Consider the following 15,393-nt stretch of genomic DNA (forward strand, 5'->3'; position numbering starts at 1 on the left):
GTCTGGGAGATGCTATTACTCAGAATGATCTTCTTCTGGTTAATGATAACATTTTTGTCTCTAAAGATCTTCGTCTGGAGGCTCTTCAATTTGTGCATGATCATTTCTTAGCTGGCCATCCTGGTGTTAGAAAGACCCAACAACTCGCTAAAAAACAGTCCCTAAGAAACCTTGGGATAGTATTTCCATGGATTTTATTGTGGACTTACATGTGTCTGAGGGATTTAACACCATCCTTGTTGTTGTTGATAGACTAACAAAAATGGCTCATTTCATATGACAATGCTACTCGTTACTTTTACAACTATGGTTTCCGTAGAATTTCAAGATACTTCAACAGACTATTCAGGAGACCCAGACAACCTTTAAAAAATATGCAGATAGAAAACTTTGAAGAAATCCTGACTTGTTTGGGAGACTTCTAGACGTTAGGGCAGAAATTTGTGGGTTGCTTCTCTATTATCAAACAGATCAACCCAGTTGCCTTTAAATTGCAATTACCTGGCAAATTTCATATCCATCCAGTTTTTCATGTCTCTTTGTTGAAAAGAATTGTCAAGAATCTTTTTCCCAATTGGGTGGATCATCCTCCTAAACCATTAACCATTCAGGGTTTTGAAGAATTTGAGATTCAGAAGATTCTTGATTCATGGTTTTACAGAGGACACCTACAGTATCTGTTTCAGTGGAAGGGGTATTCTACTGAAGAGAATTCTTGGGAACCGACAGACAATATTCATGCTCCTCGATTAATCAAGCTATTTCACTAAAGTATCCAGATAAACCTGCACCGGTGTATGTCCTGAGTCCGTCTGATAAGGAGGAGCAATGTAAGGAACTTACCTCCTGCGCATACGCAGCATCATGTTTCACGCTCTGCATCATGTCGCAGGTGTCCAGTCTCACACTCTGGGTCATGTCGCAGTCGTCCATCGCCCGGGCATTTTCGCTGCATGTGAAATGCATTTAAAAGGACGCCGAGAACCTGACTCCATTGCGAAGTGATCGTCGCTCTTGGTGAGACAATAAGCATTATTTTCTGATTGACTATCTGTGTTTTTCGACTCGGCCTGTTTTCCTGGATCCTGCTTTTCTTGCTGCCTGAACTGACCCCGGCCTGCCTGACCATTCTTCTGTTTCCTCGTTCCTGTTTTGACATTTTTGGACTTTCCGGCACTCCTGCCACTCCTCCACTAAGGTGCAGTCCTATGCCCCGAATTCGGTAACTGTTCATCCTCAGTGGGAGGTAACATAGTAACATAGTAAGTTAGGTTGAAAAAAGACAGACGTCCATCAAGTTCAACCTTTTTACTGCCTATCTGCCAGTTAATCCAGAGGAAGGCAAAAAATAAAAACCCCATCTGAAGCCTCTCCAATTTGCCTCAGAGGGGGGGAAAATTCCTTCCTGACTCTAAAATTGCAATCGGACTAGTCCCTGGATCAACTTGCACTATGAGCTATCTTCCATAACCCTGTATTCCTTCACTTGCTAAAAAGCCATCCAACCTCTTCTTAAAGCTATCTGATGTATCAGCCAGTACAACTGGTTCAGGGAGAGAATTCCACATCTTCACAGCTCTCACTGTAAAAAACCCCTTCCGAATATTGAGGCAGAACCTCTTTTCTTGTAATCAGAATGGGTGACCTTGTGTCAGCTGGAAAGACCTACTGGTAAATAAAGCATTAGATAGATTATTATATGATCCCCTTATATATTTATACATAGTTATCATATCACCCCTTAAGCGCCTCTTCTCCAGCGTGAACATCCCCAATTTGGCCAGTCTTTCCTCATTTCATTTCCTCATTTTCCATACCTTTTAACAGCTTAGTTGCCCTTCTCTGATCCCTCTCTAATACAATAATATCCTGTTTGAGTGATGGAGAACAAAACTGTACGGTATATTCTAGATGGGGCCTTACCAGTGCTCTATAAAGTGGAAGAATGACCCCCTCCTCCTGTGAATCTATGCCCCTTTTAATACAGTTCAAGACCTTATTTGCCCTTGATGCTGCTGACTGGCATTGCTACAGCCAAGTTTATCATCTACAAGAACTCCAAGGTCCTTTTCCATAATGGATTTGCCTAGTGCATTCCCATTAAGGGTATAAGTGGCTTGGATACTTTTACATCCCAGGTGCATGACTTTACATTTATCAACATTGAATCTCATTTGCCACTTAGCTGGCCAGATTGCCGATTTGTCAAGATCCTGCTGCAAGGATGCCACATCCTGGATGGAATTTATTGGGCTGGATAGTTTTGTGTCATCTGCAAACACTGATACATTACTTAATATACCCTCCCCAAAGTCATTAATAAACAAGGTGTAGGAGAGGTCAGATTCTACAAATCTCTTCCGCCCAGTGTTCCTGATACTTGCTGCTGAAAATGTTGTCTGGCAGGTGGGGCAGGGGGGTGACTGGGGCAGGGGGGGTGACTGAGCCCCAACAACAAATTTATGGAGTTATTTATAAAAATCCCAAGAGCGCTCTCTATTTTCTGGAAACTACTCCAGCCAAATCGGCATGGACTTTTCCCCCCTATTTATCAATAAACTTTTCCAAAAAAATTCTTGTGCGGGAAGAAACGTGAAATTGTGAAAAAATCCAAAATGGTACAAAATTTTTTCAGATTTGTCACCGTAAACTGCAACTTTCAGATTTAACGCCTCAACCCTCGGACTTTTTCAGACTCGAAACCGAGCGCAGATCAGGATATCAATGGGACATTTGCCAATGACTTCTACATGAACTCGGCAGATGTGAGTTGGAATACTTTTTTATTCTGACTTTTAACACCATCAGAGTTTAATAAATCTCTGAAAAATGTGAGTTTTTTTTTCTAGGAAAAAATTGTGTTTTTCCTCTTTAAAAGTCCTACCATAAAAATACTTTAATAAATAACCCTCCAAAAGTACTTTTAAAAGACCAGTAACAGCAAAAAAAATCAAAAAAAAAAAATCGTTAGTATGCTACGAAAAAAAGACACCAACACATATTAAACTATAAAGTCTTTATTAAGAAATAACTCTTGCGCTCCTCTTCAGAAAAGGTGATCGGCGATCCATCGTGCGGTGCTCCATTTCTTCTCCCTGCCTTCCTTATAGGAGATAGCCAGGGAGGAGAAATCGAGTGCTGCACGATGGATCGTCGCCCTGTTGCCGTTTCTGAAAAGGAGCGCAAGCAGAGTTTAGGTAAGTAATTTTTTTTTAATTCTTTTTTTTTTTGCATATTCCAAGAAAAATTACATCACTTTGAAATAATGTCAACAACATCTTTTTAAACATATATTGAAACCTATGACTTAACCGATGTACATAGTAATAAAGGTTCTTTTCTGTAAGAACATGTGCATTATTTCTATATATTTTGGTTCTAATCCTGAATCCGTGGTATGCTGGGTATTCAGTGGAATATGTACCTGTGGGTAAGAGTAATTGGGGGGGGGGGAAAGAAAAGATAGAAGAGGCTTGCAGTTTAGAAGGTGTAGGAGTGAGACAAAAGGAACATGAATTTGTACCAAAAAGAAAGGAACTGCAAATATTAATAATATAATTACTGGTTAATGATAACATTTTTGTCTCTAAAGATCTTCGTCTGGAGGCTCTTCAATTTGTGCATGATCATTTCTTAGCTGGCCATCCTGGTGTTAGAAAGACCCAACAACTCGCTAAAAAACAGTCCCTAAGAAACCTTGGGATAGTATTTCCATGGATTTTATTGTGGACTTACATGTGTCTGAGGGATTTAACACCATCCTTGTTGTTGTTGATAGACTAACAAAAATGGCTCATTTCATATGACAATGCTACTCGTTACTCGGCAACAGGGCGACGATCCATCGTGCAGCACTCGATTTCTCCTCCCTGGCTATCTCCTATAAGGAAGGCAGGGAGAAGAAATGGAGCACCGCACGATGGATCGCCGATCACCTTTTCTGAAGAGGAGCGCAAGAGTTATTTCTTAATAAAGACTTTATAGTTTAATATGTGTTGGTGTCTTTTTTTCGTAGCATACTAACGATTTTTTTTTTTTGATTTTTTTTGCTGTTACTGGTCTTTTAAAAGTACTTTTGGAGGGTTATTTATTTATCAACTTGCACTATGAGCTATCTTCCATAACCCTGTATTCCTTCACTTGCTAAAAAGCCATCCAACCTCTTCTTAAAGCTATCTGATGTATCAGCCAGTACAACTGGTTCAGGGAGAGAATTCCACATCTTCACAGCTCTCACTGTAAAAAACCCCTTCCGAATATTGAGGCAGAACCTCTTTTCTTGTAATCAGAATGGGTGACCTTGTGTCAGCTGGAAAGACCTACTGGTAAATAAAGCATTAGATAGATTATTATATGATCCCCTTATATATTTATACATAGTTATCATATCACCCCTTAAGCGCCTCTTCTCCAGCGTGAACATCCCCAATTTGGCCAGTCTTTCCTCATTTCATTTCCTCATTTTCCATACCTTTTAACAGCTTAGTTGCCCTTCTCTGATCCCTCTCTAATACAATAATATCCTGTTTGAGTGATGGAGAACAAAACTGTACGGTATATTCTAGATGGGGCCTTACCAGTGCTCTATAAAGTGGAAGAATGACCCCCTCCTCCTGTGAATCTATGCCCCTTTTAATACAGTTCAAGACCTTATTTGCCCTTGATGCTGCTGACTGGCATTGCTACAGCCAAGTTTATCATCTACAAGAACTCCAAGGTCCTTTTCCATAATGGATTTGCCTAGTGCATTCCCATTAAGGGTATAAGTGGCTTGGATACTTTTACATCCCAGGTGCATGACTTTACATTTATCAACATTGAATCTCATTTGCCACTTAGCTGGCCAGATTGCCGATTTGTCAAGATCCTGCTGCAAGGATGCCACATCCTGGATGGAATTTATTGGGCTGGATAGTTTTGTGTCATCTGCAAACACTGATACATTACTTAATATACCCTCCCCAAAGTCATTAATAAACAAGGTGTAGGAGAGGTCAGATTCTACAAATCTCTTCCGCCCAGTGTTCCTGATACTTGCTGCTGAAAATGTTGTCTGGCAGGTGGGGCAGGGGGGTGACTGGGGCAGGGGGGGGTGACTGAGCCCCAACAACAAATTTATGGAGTTATTTATAAAAATCCCAAGAGCGCTCTCTATTTTCTGGAAACTACTCCAGCCAAATCGGCATGGACTTTTCCCCCCTATTTATCAATAAACTTTTCCAAAAAAATTCTTGTGCGGGAAGAAACGTGAAATTGTGAAAAAATCCAAAATGGTACAAAATTTTTTCAGATTTGTCACCGTAAACTGCAACTTTCAGATTTAACGCCTCAACCCTCGGACTTTTTCAGACTCGAAACCGAGCGCAGATCAGGATATCAATGGGACATTTGCCAATGACTTCTACATGAACTCGGCAGATGTGAGTTGGAATACTTTTTTATTCTGACTTTTAACACCATCAGAGTTTAATAAATCTCTGAAAAATGTGAGTTTTTTTTCTAGGAAAAAATTGTGTTTTTCCTCTTTAAAAGTCCTACCATAAAAATACTTTAATAAATAACCCTCCAAAAGTACTTTTAAAAGACCAGTAACAGCAAAAAAAATCAAAAAAAAAAAATCGTTAGTATGCTACGAAAAAAAGACACCAACACATATTAAACTATAAAGTCTTTATTAAGAAATAACTCTTGCGCTCCTCTTCAGAAAAGGTGATCGGCGATCCATCGTGCGGTGCTCCATTTCTTCTCCCTGCCTTCCTTATAGGAGATAGCCAGGGAGGAGAAATCGAGTGCTGCACGATGAATCGTCGCCCTGTTGCCGTTTCTGAAAAGGAGCGCAAGCAGAGTTTAGGTAAGTAATTTTTTTTTAATTCTTTTTTTTTTTGCATATTCCAAGAAAAATTACATCACTTTGAAATAATGTCAACAACATCTTTTTAAAGATATATTGAAACCTATGACTTAACCGATGTACATAGTAATAAAGGTTCTTTTCTGTAAGAACATGTGCATTATTTCTATATATTTTGGTTCTAATCCTGAATCCGTGGTATGCTGGGTATTCAGTGGAATATGTACCTGTGGGTAAGAGTAATTGGGGGGGGGAAAAGAAAAGATAGAAGAGGCTTGCAGTTTAGAAGGTGTAGGAGTGAGACAAAAGGAACATGAATTTGTACCAAAAAGAAAGGAACTGCAAATATTAATAATATAATTAGATTGTGTGTGTAACTTGGAAAACCATGAAAGGAATAATTATTACATTAAAGGATGTTTTTGATGAGTGCAAATAAATTCATTCAAAATAAATGCATTGTGTCCACACTATGATGTGTTGTCATTATTATATCTTGTGATAAACAATATAGAGTTAATAAAGTGCAATAGTGAAAGGGGTGCTAATTACGTAAGCAACAGTTCACATTCCACTAGTCTGTAGAAGAAGGAATCACTCAATAAAACATAACATTTAATAGTTCATTTAAAATCAAAAGAGGGATTTAATGAAATATAAAAACACTTAAAAATATGATGTATCCCCATCTGGTTTCACAGTTATAAGGATTGCAGTATAATAATAAGGAATGCAGAGTAATGAAAATATTGGTCCCACCTAGATCATTACATCAGCCTATATGCCCTCTGAAAGTAGTATGAGTTGGGGTGGGGAGCAGGAGGGTGTCTATAGTAAAAGAAATTAGGTAGCTCCCATTGTGGGAAAAACAACGGACAAACCAACACCTTGTATGCTGGACCTTGATGTATAGCACAAATGTTAATTCCAAAATGGTGTGCAAGGAGAGTAAACTGACACTTTGTCCTCTCAGAGGCACCTAAGTAGTTATGGCCTATTCCCTATGTCTTGTATTAAAGCAACACCAAAAGTTTGGACATGAACACAATAGGTTAAATAACCAAAGGTAATGCATACAAACGGAGGACAGACCTTGCAGTATTATACAGACATTTATGTTTCCAATACGGTATGCATAGAGTAACTGGCGCTTTGTCCTCTCAGAGGCACCTAAGTAAGTGTGGCCTATTCCCTATCGCTAGTGCATATGCAACACCAAAAATTGGAAACGGCCAAAGCCCAAAATTAAGTCTGTGCTAGTGCTGGTAACAACATCACCGGTCTGTCCAGCATGTGCTCTACTGACTCTGCTATTAGGGAAGGCTCTTTAGAGATGTACCTCAGGTTGGTATGGACACTATTAGGCAGAAGATGGACTTTCGGCACTGCCAGTCAATGTAGAGGCACAAGGGGACAATCAGTTATGATGGTCATCCGGAACTGCTCCCAGCAGGACTAGGATGTGTGGCCCATCACATGCCCCTAGTTCCAGGCCTGTTTGCTACCTGTCTATTGAATACAAAGGCATAGGTCACATCTTCCTCAGGCTACATTAACGAGTGACAGATATGTAGGGTTCGTTAAAGCGCCAAAGCTGCATTTTCCTAAGGCTACATACAACAGAGATGGGAATTGAACCCATGCTCTTGAAGATCTCCCTGGCTGTGGGGCATGAGCTCTACTGACTCTGCTAATGGAGAAGGCTTTTTTTGTGATTTACTTCAGGTTGGTATTGACTCTATTTATCTGTGTAATAAGAAAAAAGTAAAGCACAATGGAAGGCGGATGATGGACTTCCGACACTTGTCTTTCCATCACTCTCCAGAGTTAGTTAAAGCACAATCAATCAATGCAGCTTTGGTATTGAGTTTTCAGCAGAGGAGGGAATAGAACCCACAACTTTGTGGGTCTCCCAGATCTACTGACTCTGTTATTAGGGAAGGCTCTTTTAAAGTTTTACCTCAGGTTGGTATTGAATCTATTAGCCAGAAGATGGACTTCCAGCGCTGCCAGTCAATGTAGAGGCACAACGGCATAATCAGTTATTACGGTCGTCCGTAACTGCTCGGAGCAGGACTAGGCTGTGTGGCCCATCGCCTGCCCCTAGTTCCAGGCCTGTTTGCTACCTGTCTGTTGAATACAAAGGCATAGGTTGCGTCTTCCTCAGGCTAAGTAGATACCTGGGTAGCTTTGAAGGACAACCCCTGTAAGAAAAAGGTACAGCCAAATGGAAAGTGGATGATAGACTTCTGGCACTTGTCTTTCCAGCAGAGTTGGGCATCAAACCCATGACCTTGTGGACCTCCCAGACCGAGGGGCAAGGCGGATGATGGACTTCCAGCACTTGTCTTTCCATCACTCTCCAGAGTTAGTTAAAGCACAATCAACCAGTGCAACTTTGGCACTGACTTTTCAGCAGAGGTGGGAATCTAACCCATGACCTTGTGGACCTCCCAAGCTGGGGGGCATGTGCTATTGGGGAAGGTTCCTTTAGATGCATACCTCATGTTGGTATTGCCTCTATTAGTTTGGGTAATAAGAAAAAGGTACAACCAAATGGAAGGCAGATGATGGACTTCTGGCACTTGTCTTTCCATCACTCTCCAGAGTTAGTTAAAGCACAATCAACCAATGCTGCTCTAGCACTGACTTTTCAGCAGAGGTGGGAGTCGAACTCATGAACTTGTCGATCTCCCAGGCTGGGGAGCATGAACTGTACTGACTCTGCTATTGGGGAAGGCTACTTTAGAGACATACCTCAGGTTGGTATTGCCTCTATTAGTCTGCATAATAAGAAAAAGGTACAGCCAAATGGAAGGCGGATGATGGACTTCGGGCACTTGTCTTACCATCACTTTCCAGAGTTAGTTAAAGCTCAATCAACCAGTGCAACTGTGGCACATAGTTTTCAGCAGAGGTGGGAATTGAACCCATGACCTTGTAGTTCTCCCGGTTCGGGGGCATGGACTCTACTGACTCTGCTATTAGGGAAGGCTCTTTTAGGGATGTACCTCAGGTTGGTATTGACTCTATTAGGCAGAAGATGGACTTCCGGTCCACTGCCAGTCAATGTAAAGGCACAAGAGGACAATTAGTTATGACAGTCATCTGGAACAGCTCCCAGCAGGACCAGGATGTGTGGCCCATCGCCTTCCCCTAGTTCCAGTCCTGCTTGCTACCTGTCTGTTGAATACAAAGGCATAGGTCGCATTTTCCTCAGGCTACATTAATGAATGACAGATACGTAGGGTTCGGTAAAGCGCCAAAGCTGCATTTTCCTCAGGCTACATTAAGGCGTAATCAGCTTCTCAAATCTTGTGTTATATTTAAAGTTTTGTCCAGAACACTGTCCTCATTAAGCAATTTGCCAATGTCAACTTCAGGCTGATGCTAGGCAAGCCACAAAAAGGGTTCTGTATGGGGAAAAAAAGACCCAAGTTGATGCAAAGGTAAGGGAAAAATGCTAGATAGGGAACCCCTGGCCTGAAGTAGATACCTGGGTAGCTTTGAAGCACAACCACAGCTAATCAAACCCCAAAAAGAGTTCTGTATGGTGAAAAAAAGACCCAAGTTGATGCAAAGGTAAGGGAAAAATGTTAGATGGGGAACCCATGGATTGAAGTAGATACCTTGGTCGCTTTAAAGGACAACCCCTGTAAGAAAAAGGTATAGCTAAATGGAAGGTGGATGATGGACTTCTGGCACTTGTCTTTACATCACTCTCTAGAGTTAGTTAAAGTGCAATCAACACATGCTGCTTTGGCACTGAGCTTTCTCCAGAGGTGGGAAATGAACCCATAACCTTGTAATCCTCTCAGACCATGGATTATGCACTCTACTGACTTTGCTATTGGGGAATACTGATTTATAGATGTACCTCAGATTTGTAGTGACTCTATTAGGCAGAAGATGGACTTCCAGCACTGCCAGTCAATGCTGAGGCACAAGGGGACAATCAGTTATTACGGTCATTCGGAACTGCGCCCAGCAGGACTTGGAAATGTGGCCAATTGCCTGCCCCTATTTCCAGGCCTGTTTGCTACCTGTCTGTTGAATACAAAGACATAGGTTGCATCTTCCTCAGGCTACATGAACGAGTGACAGATACCTAGGGTTCACTAAAGCGCCAAAGCTGCATTTTCCTCAGGCTACACTAACGTGTAATCAGCTTCTCAAATCATTTGTTTTGATTTAAATTTTTGTACAGAACACTGTCCTCATTAAGCAATTTATGTATATATGACCCAAGTTTATGCAAAGGTAAGGGCAATATGCTAGATGGGGAACACCTGGCCTGAAGGAGATACCTGGGTAGCTTAGAAGAAGAACCCCTGTAAGAAAAAGGTGCAGCGAAATGGGAGGCGGACATCTGGCTTTCCATTACTCTCCAGAGGTATTTGAAGCACAACAACTGTTTTGGCACAGGTGGGAATCAAACCCATAGCTTTCCCAACCCAGGGCATGTGCCTTACTGACTCAACTATTCCGGAATCTTCCTTTAGCGATGTACCTCAGGTTGGTATTGACTCTATTAGGCAGAAGCTGCACTTCCGGCACTGCCATTCAATGCAGAGGCACAAGGGGACAACAGGTAAAGACAGCTAGTCTGTGTGGTGCAGCACTTGTGTTTTGCCCGTGGAGTCCTGAGTTCAAACACCGGGTGGGTGATTTTCCAGACCTTTCAGGGTTCTTTATGCCTGTACAGAACCCTCTATTCGATGCAGGCTCGCCGGTAGCATTTTCTTCAGGCTGCATTCAACAGTGACTGCTACTTGGGAGTCGCAAAACCAGCACCCCACATGGCTGATCTATGGAGCATGCAGCAAATGGCCTGGTTTCTTCCCCCAAAGGGTCCGGCGTGTGAGCCCCTGAGTTAGGTAGATTTCGGCTGAAGTTGCCTTTTCCTTGGAGCATGTGGCAATTTGCCTGTTTCCCTGCCCCTAGTTCCAGGCCTGTTTGGTTACCGTCTGTTGAGGACAAAGGCATAGGTTGTATCTTCCTCAGGCTGAATTAAAGAGTGTTCGGTAAAGTGCCAAAGCTGCATTTTTGTTCAGGCTACATTAACGAGTAATCAACCTTTGCTAATCAGCTTCTCAAATCCTTTTTTTTTTTTTAAGCTTGGTACAGAGCACTGTCCTCATTAAGCAATTTGCCAAGGTCAACTTCAGGCTAATGCTAGGCAAACCCCAAAAAGGGTTATGTATTGGGAAAAAAGACCCAAGCTGATGCAAAGGTAAGGGCAAAATGCTAGATGGATAACACCTGGCCTGAAGTAGATACCTAGGTAGCTTAGAAGGACAAACCCTGTAAGAAAAAGGGTCTGTCAAATGGAAGGCGGATGATGGACTTCCAGCACTTGTCTTTCCATCACTCTCCAGAGTTAGTTGAAGGGCAACCAAACAGAGATGCTTTGGCCCAGAGTTTTTAGCAGAGGTGGGACTAGAACCCAGACCCTTTGGACAGGGGGCACACACACGAAGGACTCAGCTATTCAGAAAACCTCAATTAGAGAGGTACCTCAGGTTCGTATTAGGCACAAGATGGACTTCCAGCACTGCCATTCAATGCAGAGGCACAAGGGGACAATTGGTTATTACAGTCATCCAGAACTGCTCCCAGCAAGACTAGGTTCTGTGGCTCAGCGCCAAAAGCCTGTTTTCCACCTGTGGAGTCCTGAGTTTAAATTGCGGACCTTTCAGGGTTCTTTATGCCTGTACAGAACCCTCTAGTCTATGCAGGCTCGCAGGTGGCATTTTTTTCAGGCTGTATTCAAGAGCTACTTTGGACCCAGCAAAACCAGCACCCCCACGTGGCTGTTCTATGGCTCATGCAGCAAATTGCCTGGTTTCTTCTCCCAAAGGGCCCGGCGTGCGAGCCCCAGGGGGTAGCTTTTGGCTTGAGTTGCCTTTTCTTTGGGCTACATCAATGAGTAACGATATTTACCATTCGTTAAAGCACCAAAGCTGCCTTCGCTCATCAACTTCTCAAATGCTTTTTTTTCAAGCTTTCTGCAGAGCCCTGTCTTTGTTAAAAATTTACCAAGGTCAACTGCGAACTGATGGCACGCACTAAAAAAGGGCAGTGGGGGGTTCTTACAGTCAACCCCTGTAAGAAAAAGAGCAGCCAAATAGAGATTTGTCAAGACAGCCCTTCGGCAAAGTAAGCTACCAACCGCCATGTTGTCTTTCAGCAATGCCCCTCCATCATAGGCAGGGTAGCTTCACCCCCACCTTGCTGGTTTATTGGTGCCATGTTCTGCATGCTGCATTCAAGAGCGACCTCTACTTTCGATTTGGCAGAATCGCTCTACCCATGCCCCAAGATGACCTGTCTGCTCTTTGGAGCATGTGGCAAATTGCTCGTTTCCTGCCCCTAGTTCTTGTTTGGTACCTGTCTGTTGAACACAAAGGCATCGGTTGTACTATCCTTGGTCTACATTAACGAGTGACAGATACTTAGGGTTCGGTAAAACGCCAAATCTGAACTTTCCTCAGGCTAGATTAACGAGTAACCAACCTTTGCTAATTTGCTTCTCAAATCCTTTTGTTTTTAAAGCTTGGTACAGAACACTGTCCTCATTTAGCAATTTGCCAAGGTGAAGTTCAGGCTGATGCTAGGCAATCCCCAAAAAGGGTTCTGCTTGGGGAAAAAAACCCATTTTGATGCAAAGGAAAGGTAAGGACAATGGGGAACCCATGGCCTGAAGTAGATACCTGGGTAGCTTAGAAGGGCAACCCCTGTAAGAAAAAGGGGCAACCAAAGGCAAGTTGGACAATGGACTTCCGGCACCTGCCCTTTCATCACTCTCCAGAGTTGGCTGGAGCACAACCAACTGGAGCTGTTTTGGTAGTGAGATTTTAGCAGAGGTGGAAATTGAACTCACCATCTTTTGGACTGGGGGCACGTGACCTAACAAATCAGCCATTCAGGAGGACTCTTTTCAGAAGGTACCTCTGGTTCTTATGGACTCTATTAGGTAGAATATGGAGTTCCGGTACTGCCAATGTAGAGGCACAAGGGGACAATGGGTTATTATGGTCATCCAGAAAGGACCCAAGCAGGATTATGCTCTGTGGCAAAACAGCTAAAGCACCTGTTGTCCACCCATGGAGTCCTGAATTTGAATCCCGGGTGGTTGTTTTCCCAGGTCTTTCCAGATACAGTGATGGGTGGACGCCTCGCAGTAGTTTCTGGAGCTCTTGAACAATATTAGAGACATTTTTGCGGCTTAAGCTGGTAATAAGTCAGGAGGAAATTGCCCTGTGGAAAGCAGAAGTCAATTAAACACACCACAATAGCAGCTCGCACAATTAAAATACGAACTTTATGTGAATTGGCAACAAAGTAACCTCCTGAATACTGTCGGAGTGGATTGTTGAACTATAATAATATCCAGGAGAAGTTTATGGAATACAGAACACTATGAACTGTGATCGAAGGCATATGAAGTCCTCAGCGATTTGTTTTTTTAAGTCTTTTAAAGTTTTTTAAAGATATATGAACTGCAGCTAATTAAACAATTGATTTTTTCTTTATAATTTGAAACTGGTAAAGTAAATAATATAGGCCGGCTGGCCAAGTGCATACATTGTTCTATGTTTAAGTACCAATAAAATGTATCTTAATATATACATACTGTATATATAAGTAAATGTGGATAAGTAAATGTATATATATATATATATATATATATATATATATATATATATATATCCATATTTACTTTTGATTTTGTTGTGCTACATTACCATTGTGGAATAGCCTTTAAAGCTCTAAGGACTTACTGTGAGATACTTTATTTATTACTTAATCACTCTTTGTATGTGATTGTATCAGTATGAATATAATTAGTTATGTTTATGAACTGATTTTTGGCTACTCAGGCAGCCAGCTACGTGTTATAGTATTGGTGGAGATAGGCTTAATCTATGAGTGGAGATAGACTTAATAAATAAATAGATTTTATCATCTGTTGATGCTCAATTTGCTTTTTACAACAATGCTGTACCTTTCCTTCACTCTACATCAATAATGTCCACCTTCTGTGTGAGTGTCGATAACCAGTTTTTAGAACACACCCAATTAAAACCACAACCATGTTATCACAAGAACTTTTAACACCATATCCACATTAATTGTGGTAACATACCAAAAACACAAACAGTTGGTGCTCACTGCATGGATATTACCCATCACTCATATGTGAAAAATGTTGTCATAATAAGACCTGCCATTTTATCCATATACATTCACCTCCCCTGAGAAATAGCACAGAAACACCCAGTTTGTATGTTTAAACACCGTAGGGACCCCAATCTAAATATTTCTAGATGCTACCAAACCTTACAGGCCCTCTGCTGGTGAGTGACACCCTGGTGAACTAACCCTTCTGCTCTCCTTAGTGAAGCTTCTGGCTTCACAAGAATCTCAGTAACATTTACACAATTATTGCAGTTTAAAGTTTACAATTAGACAGAAAACAAACAGGGAAATCCATATTAATAATCAATTGTGGATAAGATCTGAATGAAGCATTCATATGACTACGAAAAGTACATACTCATGGATATAGGAAGAAACGGATTAGATGGGAAAAGTAGAGGCATAGAGGGGTGTTGGTCTGTTCCAATCTATTAGGGAGATGTATGTTTGTAATAGTGTGACTCTTTAAAAGAGAGCCAACTAAACCATTTTGTGCTGTAGTTATTATACTGGTCTGTCGATAAGAGGTAGAGTTCTTCAAATTTGTGTATTTCCTTCACTTTTTATACCATTCATGCAGAGTTGCTATTGCGATTTGTTTCCACTTCTGTGGTATCAATATTTTATCTGCATTCAATAAGTCGGGCTCAATTTTGGAGATAAAGGCTGAGGGTGTTTTGTCCATATGGAACAACAAAACATAGGCTGGATCATCAGGTATTTTAAGATTCAAAATATGGCCTATCGCTTGTCTGATATTATCCCAGTATGGCTAAATGAGTATACATGTCCAAAATATATGTATCAAGGATCCCTTGTCTGTGCTGCACCTCCAACATCTATCGTTGGCATGTTTATAGATAAGTTTTAATCTAGAGGGCATATAGTACCATCTGGAGACTATTTTGTAGTTTGTTTCCTGGAGTCTGCAGCACCTGGTGCTCTTTAAGAGTTTGTTCATGAGGTTGCTAAACTGGTCATCTTGAAATTGAATATTTAGATCTTTCATCCAGGAATCTAAGTATGTTGGATTAGCAGGTGAGTGAGGTTGGAGTAAGAGTTTATACAGTTGTGAGATAGTATGTCTGGGAGGGAGCTTATTAGAGCAAAGGATTTCAAAGGGAGTCAGAGTCTGTCCCAGAGTAGAGGTTCCTCCCACGCTCTGAAAGAGATGTTTTATCTGTGATTTGTAATTTAAGGTGGTCTATCTGTGAAAAAGATTTAACCGATTGAAAACTGTGCTTGTCTATATTTTCACCTTTATTAAGAAAATTAATCATTCGTAGGTTACCTTTTATTAATCAGTGGGAAAACTAGTTAGGTTGTTGTCCTACTGGGAA

The sequence above is a fragment of the Xenopus laevis genome, chromosome 1S (genome assembly GCF_017654675.1).
Source record: "Xenopus laevis strain J_2021 chromosome 1S, Xenopus_laevis_v10.1, whole genome shotgun sequence".
NCBI classification, from domain to species: Eukaryota; Metazoa; Chordata; class Amphibia; order Anura; family Pipidae; genus Xenopus; species Xenopus laevis.